The sequence below is a fragment of the Nicotiana tabacum genome, chromosome 3, assembly GCF_000715075.1.
Source record: "Nicotiana tabacum cultivar K326 chromosome 3, ASM71507v2, whole genome shotgun sequence".
NCBI lineage: Eukaryota > Viridiplantae > Streptophyta > Magnoliopsida > Solanales > Solanaceae > Nicotiana > Nicotiana tabacum.
Genome location: NC_134082.1, coordinates 81887556 through 81896672, shown reverse-complemented (window position 1 = coordinate 81896672; position 9117 = coordinate 81887556). Strand labels below are relative to the sequence as shown.

Here is a 9117-nt window from a genome sequence, read left to right as displayed (position 1 = left end):
ATGGTTTTGTGCATTATCAGCCTGTAATATCCATATATGACACTCATGTCTATGAAAAATATGATATTAAGTTGTTGATCGTCGTTGCATTAGATGCTAATGGAATTATATTTCCCTAGAATTTGCTATTTGTGCCAATGAAAGCCAAAAGACGTGGACATTAATTTTTGAACACGTTATCAAACAGCGTTCAGGTATTTGTCTAATATCTGATCGGCATGGTAGTATTTTAAGTTTTGTACAGAATTTGCGTGCATGGCAGGAACCGTATGCCTACCACCGTCACTGTGTAAGGCACCTGAAGGCCAATTTCCAGAAGGCATATCCCAATAAGGATTTGTATGATTTAATATGGATGGCTGCAACAGATCACCAAGAGTGTAAATTCAGGAGGCGCATGGAATTGATTAGGCATGAAGACCCAGAAGCCTATCGTTGGTTGATGCAACATGAGCTTGACAAGTGGACTTTGCATGCGGATGGTGGTAGAAGATGGAGAATTCCGACTACAAATGTGTCATAGTCTTTCAATGGGTTATTGAAGTCTGCACATGGATTGCATGTCACTGCCATGGTGCGGATGTGTTTATGACTACAAAAGTGTTTATTACATTATTTTATATGTTTATTTCTAACTCAGCTATTTTTGGGTATACTTAGTTTGACAAATTTTCTATATTGTTGTTTTTTATGTTAATTTCTTAAAATTGTTGACTAAAATTCGAGAGGTTTTATGTTTGAACTATCATTATTTTTTTCAGATATTTTTGAGGTTAACAGTTAATTAAATGATTAATTTCAATAACTACAAAGATATATTAGTTATTATTCAATAATTAATCATATAACAAATACTACAAACTTAATAGTAAATACTATTGAATTTATTTCTTTCGCAACGATTTGTTTGTTAACTTTCATATTTTGGTCAAATGTTTTGGAAAATGATTATTTTATGATACCTATCTAATATTTGATAATTATCTACTGATACATTAAATTCATAATTGAGTACTCTATCCGAATTTGTTAAGAAGAGCACCTAATTTTTATTCTACACAACAAAATCATAAAAAGCACTAAAATAATACTACTCTAAATGGCCATGAACAAAGTCAACTATCATAAGCTAAAATTTATTATCAATTTTACTATGCTAAAGGGAAATACATAACAATTAAGGCCGCAATATAACATTAAAGAGCACTAAACAACAATAAAGCCACATATTAATATACGTACAACAATAAAATGACATATAATAATAATTATTCATAAAATAACAATATATCATTTTTACTAATTTTTAGCACATAAATAATCTAATCTGAATAAAAAATAACAAATTAATTAAATCACAAAATGATAATAAAAAAATAACCCACAATAAATAACAACTAATAAGCATTTTATATACATGAGTTTTACCAAAAAGTAAGCCGGAATAAATCAATTTAAACTTTTTTGAAATCTTAAAATTTGGTGATTTTGGTGCTAAAATAAGCAATCAACGGGATCCACTATACGACAATGCCTGGGATATGGTGTTAGCTTGCTATGATATAGAGAAAATACAATTTTTGTGGGACAGGTGGGCTCGAATGGGTGATTGGGTGTTGCTCGGTGAATGGCGTATCAGTTATGTCCTTTCGGGTTAGTGTGGTATATGTTATTTGCTTCACCGTGGGAATGATGATTTGCTTTAGTTCTAGACATCGAATTGTGCGTGGTTGTCGATTTCGAGCATAGTGACTTAAGGTGGTTCATGTGGAGCAGTGTTGGATAGGGTCGCACATCGTAGCGAAGTTATGTGGAGGTATGACCTTGCGGGTTAGATTTGTGTGTTCTGTTCCTATGATGTGAGATGGGTTCTCAGCCTTGTGTTGTGGTGGTACTGGTGAGCTTGAGGTACAACTCTTTCATTTGGGTTATTTTCATGATTTGAGTACATTCAGACTGTTGCTTATTCGTGCACGTATTGTGCAAGTTGTGGCTTAGGCCTGCATTGATGTGTCGTGTCACCAGAGTAGCGTGTTAGATTAGAGGAGACCGTTGGGATCATTAATGAATATAAGCGGGTTCGCTTACAGCATATCGGAGGGATAATATCGAGCTTCGGCTCAAAAATTTGCTGTGGTATATGCCAAAGGAGAAGTGGCTTCTTAAATGGTTGATCTGGGAAATGGTTATGGCTTACCACGTGTGTTAGTGATTATTAGCAATATATGAAAGCATTGGGGTGAGTCTTTAGCTGATAAGAGTTTTCTATCGGTATTCGGGTGTTGTGTGCAACTGTTGTAATTAGACGTTATCACTATAAGTGTTTGAGTTATGTGGTATATCAAGTGATTGCACCTGAGATTGCACGTATGGGTGATTACAGCTTGTTCGGGCTTATTCGGAAAATAAATGTGAGATTCTGATCTTGTGAATGATTTCAGAAGAGGAAATGTGGTTCTAAGGCTTATGGGCTAGGTTGGAATGTGGAAATGCAGTTTCATTATGTTATCGGACCTATATGAGATAGGGTGACGTGGGATCACTCCCGGGTATATGCATGGTAAGGTTATTCAAGCGATTGGTTGGCTTTTGGAACAACTCTAAGCACGTTCGAGGACGAACATATGTTTAAGTGGGGGACGATGTAATGGCCCGACCGGTCGTTTTGAGCTTTTGTACTTCGCTTGCCAGTTCTCGGGCATAACTTGCCCCGTGTGGTGTATTATGACTTATATAAATCGTTGGTGTTAGGTTTCAGGTTAATCAGAATGAATTTGGAAGTACAATCTTAGTTGAAAGCTTAAAATTTGAAAGGTTTGACCAATATTTGGCTTGTATGTATTTGATCTCAGATTGGAATTTTTATGGTTTGGTTAGCTCCGTTAGGTGATTTGGGACTTAGGAGCGTGATCAGAATGCATTTTGGAAGTCCGTGGAAGGTTTAGGCTTGAATTGGCAAAATTGAGATTTCAACGTTTTCCGGTTGATAGGCGAGATTTTGATATAGGGGTCGGAATGAAATTACGAGAGTTGCAGTAGCTTCGTTGTGTCATTTGGGATGTGTGTGCAAAATTTCAGATCATTCGCACGAGATTTGATAGGCTTTTTGATCGAAAGTATAATTTAAGAGTTCTTAGAGTTCTTAGGCTTGAATCCTATGTTAAATTGGTGATTTGATGTTGTTGTGAGCGTTCCGAAGTTTTGAACAAGTTTGAACAATGTCATGGGATATATTAGTACAATTGGTTTGAAGTTCCGGGATTTCCAAGGTAGGTTCCGGGATGTTTTAGGCCAAAAATCACAGTTGTAGCAGGTCCAGAAGGGTTGCAGGCCACGGAACCCACCCGCGCGGTCCGCACACAATGAAGTGCGGCCGCGATAGGTGCTGTGCGGACCGCACAAAATGCAGTGCGGCCGCGGTGGGGAACATTTCACTGGTTCTACTTCAGAAGCGCTTATCTTTTGATCTACAAGGAATATTGAGATGATTCAAACACAAAAGTTGTATCTCTTCGTGTCTAGTTTCCAGAAAGGTAAAGATATCGTAATTTGAACATCTGTAGCGAAAGTTGTGGCCAAAATACTAAAGCCGATCATTGTAGAGGAAAGGCTATGCGACTGCGGTCGTTTTTATGCGGACCGTACTGGTTTTGTGCGGACCGTGGTCAATTTTGTGCGGGCCGCGGAGGTGACAATCTATGGGCTACTCTATAAATACGAGGTTTTGGGTTTTATTTGATATTTTGACCTAGAGAGCTCGGATTTTGGCCATTTTTCGATGGTTTTTCAAGAAATTCATCGGGATAAGTGATTCTAACTCAGATTTGGCTAGAGTACATGAATCTATCATTGAATTCATCATTTAATTTATGATTTGGGATGGAATTTGGGAAGAAATTGTAAAATCTTTCAAAAATGTAACATGATGATTTGAAGGACCAAAAGATATCGGAATTGGATAACTTTTGTATGGTTAGACTCGTGAGAGTATAAGGATTTTAGTTTTGGGAATTTTGTCAAATTCCGAGATATGGGCCCAGGGGTCGGGTTTGACCAATTTCGAGTGGGCTCTGTTCCTTTAGCACATTTTGATGGCTTTGTACTGATTTCGGCTAGATTTGGAGCATCCGGAGGCCGATTCAAGAGGCAAAGGCATCACGAGCTAGAGTTCGGGCCGGATAGAGGTGAGTAATGATTTTAAATGATGTTCTGAGGGTTTAAAACCCCGGATTGCACATCGTTGTGCTATATTAAGGTGAGGCACACACTTGATGACGAGCGTGGGGTCGTGCACTATTGGGGATTGTGACTTGGTCCGTCCCGATTGATGATTTTACTGCTCTTAAGTGCTGATTCCTCCAGTTCCAGGCGGGTTTTCGGAGACTACGAGGTAGCTGTTGACGTCCGCAGCCCCGTGTCTCTACTTCTCTATCATTTCTGTTTCCTTTCAAACACTTGTAGTAGTTTATGACTTTAGCAGACTAGTATTATGGTTTAGAGATGCTCGTGACTTGTGATACCCCGGTTAGGGCTGTGTCGGGTTGGACTTTCCACATTATTATTGATATTTATGCTATTCAGTATTGTTTAAATCATGTTTAGACTATTTTTATGTTGATTAACTGCTTCAAAAGTTGAGTTGGGTTGAACTGGCTGGCCTTGTCTTCACGAGAGACACCATCACGACCGGGTTCGGGGTTAGAGTCGTGACAAAGGCAAAGTTAGTGTAAAGATTAGAATAACGATCTCACGATCATTTCTGTATCAAATGTTCTTCTGTTATATTGCTATTGAAGATTCCTTAGAAGTGAAGCTTTCCGTTATAGAAGGGTAAAAACCCAGAAGGTGTAACTAGTTCTTCAAAAAGATATGTAAGACACTCTTTCCTCTTGGCATAGCCTGATATATGTGTTTCTTTTTTAAATGATCATTAGGATGTAAAACTGCATTGTCTTAAGCCTTTCTGGGTAAAATAGTTCATATTCTTGTTCATTGTTAATGTTGTCACTTTCTTTGAAATTAAGGATGTCCCTAGATGGTATTGTAAGGTCATGAGGTGTGGCTCATTTGAAGCCAAATTGTGAAGTCTATAAAGGTTGAGTATGTGTTGCATTTAGATAGACACATGCATTTATTTCGCATTAATGAGCCCATGTGTGGTCGGGTACGAAAGGAATATAAGGTATTACTGATCCCATATGTGGCCGGGCTACTCGACTAATGATGTGATGCATCATCGGGCTGAATGATGCCTCTGATCTTGAATGACTTTATACGCGTTCCTGCAAAAGTCAGGCTAAAGTTATTAGTTGAAACATAAAGTTATAATAAATCTAAAGGTATTAACCACCTTTTAGAGAATTCCAAAAATAAATGCCAGCACTTAAATTGTTTTGTTTATTATTTATTTACCCTAGGTTTAATCTCAGCCATATATAGATTCTAACCCAGCGACCATGATCCCTTCTTAGATAAAATCTCAATACCTAGTTTGACTAGGGTTTTTCACTTGCTTTTCTCTTTATTTCTCTCTCTTTGCGAGTCATCCTTTATCTCTATCTCCAATTTTGGCAAATTTGACCATAGTAATTCAAAACCAGAGGTGAAATCTCTTTTTTATTTATCTTCTGATTTCCCCTCTGCCAAAAGGTGTCCTTGAAGATTTGTAACGTTTGAAATTCAAATGTTTATGACTGAAATTGGAACCAAAATTCCGCTCAAATTCCAAGTCTAAACCCTAACTTGTCCTTAGAAATACCAGCCATTAAAAAGTTTCCGGGAGAACGTTCTTGGCTACCTCAAATCCTAACTCTACTGCTCTTCTATCATTTTCACTCCTCAAAATCATTCTTAAAACTTGGTTCTTCCCTTCTTGTATTCTCTCTGTTTCTGTTGGTTTTCTAACCAAATCAGAAGCAATTTTGCTACTCGAACGTAGCTTGAGGTAGCAAGGTCGAGGTTAGAGTTTGATAGCAGATCGAAGGACTGAGTTCACTACCCCGTAAAAGGTCAGTGATTTCGCTTTTTCATTTTTGATCCAGTACGTGTTTTCCTTTCATTTTGTATGGTTTATATATGGACATTCAGCACGGTTTCTTGATACCATTTAATTCAAGTCGTCATTCTGTGTTTTTTGGTTCATTGAAAATCATGAGTCAGACAATTTTTTTTGTTGTGTACATATTAGAAAACTTGTGCTATGACTGTCTTTTTATTAGAAAGTATATGTATTTTCTTGTTCAAAATGTCGGTAGGCTAGAACCCTTTTGTAATTTCTATGTGCATATCATGTTAAAAACCTCTATCGATACTTAAATAAGAATAGACAATAGATATTTACATGCTAAACTTATTCCATAATACTGCTGAGAGGAATTTGCACATTGTGTTGTGTATCTCCTGTTGTTGTAATCAGCATATTCAAATTGTATTTTCTGTCAAATCTAAAATAAAATAGTTAGCACATAAAGTGAGATAAAGTAATAAGAAAATAAAGTAGGATAAAGTGATAAGCAAATAAAGAATAAAATGAAACAAGAGTGAAGCCGTTTGGCTATGTAAACGATTGTGAAGTTGTGACGAGCTGAAATTGACATATGTGATTTCAAAAAAGAATGTTAATAGTGTTTTGCTAAAAAAATGTATCTTTTAGAGTTTCAGGCAAATATGCATCTAAAAGTTCGTAATAAAATCATTATTTAAGTTTAGTATAACGTCACAGGTGCAAAATTATAAAGAGAATAAAATGATAATGAATATGATTATGAGAATGAGGATGAGACCATGAAGGCAGTGATGCTGCCTCTGATTGTTGAACAAATGACCTTGATATAATGTCTGTAAAGTCTTGTATGAAGTTGCTTGTAAGGTCTTAGATAAAGTTGCTTGACATTGGTGCTTCTAAATTCTTGAATAAAATTGTCTGTAAAGTTCAGGGTAAAGTCATAAAGTCGTAAAGTCATAACAAAAGTAATGGGTGAAATCAATGCTAAACTAGTAATGAAGCTATATGGCTTATGATGATGGAGCCATGTGGCTAAATGATGTTTCCAATTTTCTTCGGGGACTTGATGATGATTGATGCCTCCGTTTGTCTTTGAAGATTTGATGATGAATGATGTCTCCGATTGTCTTTGGAGTTTTGATGACGAATGATACCTCCGGTTGTGTTCGGGGACTTGATGATAGAGTATGCTTGTAAAATCTTGGGTAAAGTTGCCAGATATGTCCAATTAGAGGGTAGACGAGCCAATAGGTCCTATTCAAGGGCAGACGAACTCAGTATGTCCTATTTAAGGGCGGACAAATCCAAATATCCTATTAAAGGCGAATAAGCCTAAATGTCCTATTAAAGGCGAATAAGCCTAAATGTCCTATTTAAGGCGGACGGGCCTAAATGTCCTATTGAAGGCGGACGAGCCTAATATCCTATTGAAGGCAGATGAGCCTTAAATGTCCTATTAAAGGCGGACCATCTTAAATGTCCAATTGAAGGTAGACGAGCCTAAATGTCCTATTAAAGGCAGACGAGCCTAAATGTTCTATTGAAAGCGGACAAGCCTAAATGTCTCGTTGAAGGTGGACGAGCCTAAATATCCTATTAAAGGAGGATAAGCCTAAATTTTCTATTGAATGCGGACGGGCCTAAATGTCCCTCCAATTGTGGTTGGTAGATTGATGTTAATGATGCCTCCGATTGTCTTCGGAGATTGTATGATGAATGTAAAGTCGCGGTTAAAGTTGCATGTAAAGTTCAAGATAAAGTCATGAAGTCGTAAAATAATAATAAAGTAAGGTAAAGTCAATGATAAAGTATGAATGAAGCCGTTTGGCTTATGAAGATGATGTCGTCCAAATGATACTCCGGTTGTCTTTGAAGATTGATGTTGAATGATGCTTCCATTTGTCTCTGAAAACTTGATGATTATTCCTGTAAAGTTTAGGATAAAGTCATAAAGTTAAAAGTGCATGATAAAGTAGTGATAGTGTGAATAATAAAGTAAGAATGAAGTTGTTTGTCTTATGATGATGTAGTCATCGGTCTTTGAACGACGAATTTGATGTCGATGCTTGTAGTCTTGAATAAATTTTCATTTAAAGTTCAGCGTATAGTTATTATAGTCATAAAGTTAATATAAAGTAAATGACAAAGTAGAGAGTAAGGTAAGAAAGTAGCCGTTTAGCTTGTGAAGTTAGGCTTCGACTGACGCCTTCAATCTCAATCAATGGACTTGAAAAATGATTCATGTAAAATTTAAGTTATAGTTGTTAAAGTATATAAATTAAGTGATAAAACAATAGGTAAAGTGGAGAGTAAAGTAAGAGGAAAGCCGCTCGGCTAATGATGTGATGCATCATCAGGCTGAATGACACTTTGATGTTGAATGACTTCGTTCCTGCAAAATTCAGGCTAAAGTTATTAGTTGAAACATAAAGTTATAATAAATTTAAAGGGTATAGTGAAGGATAAAGTAAGGTATGAAGCCATTTGGCATGATGATTAGGTCATGGTAGGCCGCATGGTGCTTCGTGGTCAGTAGACTTAATTGCTAACTCCTGCAATATTTTAGCAAAATGTCACCTACAAATAATTATGTAAAGATGTTAATAAAGATATAAAGTCATGATAAAGTAAGAGGATTAAATTCAAGAATAAAAGGAGAGATTAAGATGTCTGTCTTATTAAGGCGAGGCCGTGGCGGGCCTAATGACGCTTCGTTCATGATTAGTAGATTTGACGCTTGATTCAACATCATCATCTTGTGGCTTTGGTTGCTCCTACGTCTAAAGAAATTTTTTAGTTTAGCAAGGGGTATTGATTCATGTTGAGTCGAAGATTGGCTTTGGCATTGTCTGAAACATATAGTTGATGTTGAGCCTCAAATTGACCTATGAAAGTATGCTCGTGTTCACTCAAAGAATGAATTTGTTAGTTTAAAAGAAAATGGATGACTTGTGGATTCACGGGTGGTGGGTTTGGGGAGGTACTTTAGGAGTGTTGATAGGTGGTGGTCTTTGTGGATTCGCTGGAGTGACTATTTGTAAATTTTTGTTGGTAGGTAGAGGATCTTGTGGGGGAAAGTGTTCTAGAACTGGTGAATCAAGGGATGGAAAGCT

General features: G+C 36.8%; 1 long non-coding RNA gene across 1 annotated transcript; it reads left to right on the top strand.

Annotated features, from left to right (window-relative positions):
• Positions 1 to 5302: 5302 nt before the first annotated feature.
• On the top strand, positions 5303 to 8052 carry LOC107824153 (uncharacterized). Its single transcript, XR_001656794.2, has 2 exons — positions 5303 to 6008; positions 7103 to 8052. It is a non-coding gene; the product is annotated as an uncharacterized LOC107824153 (long non-coding RNA).
• Positions 8053 to 9117: the final 1065 nt, after the last annotated feature.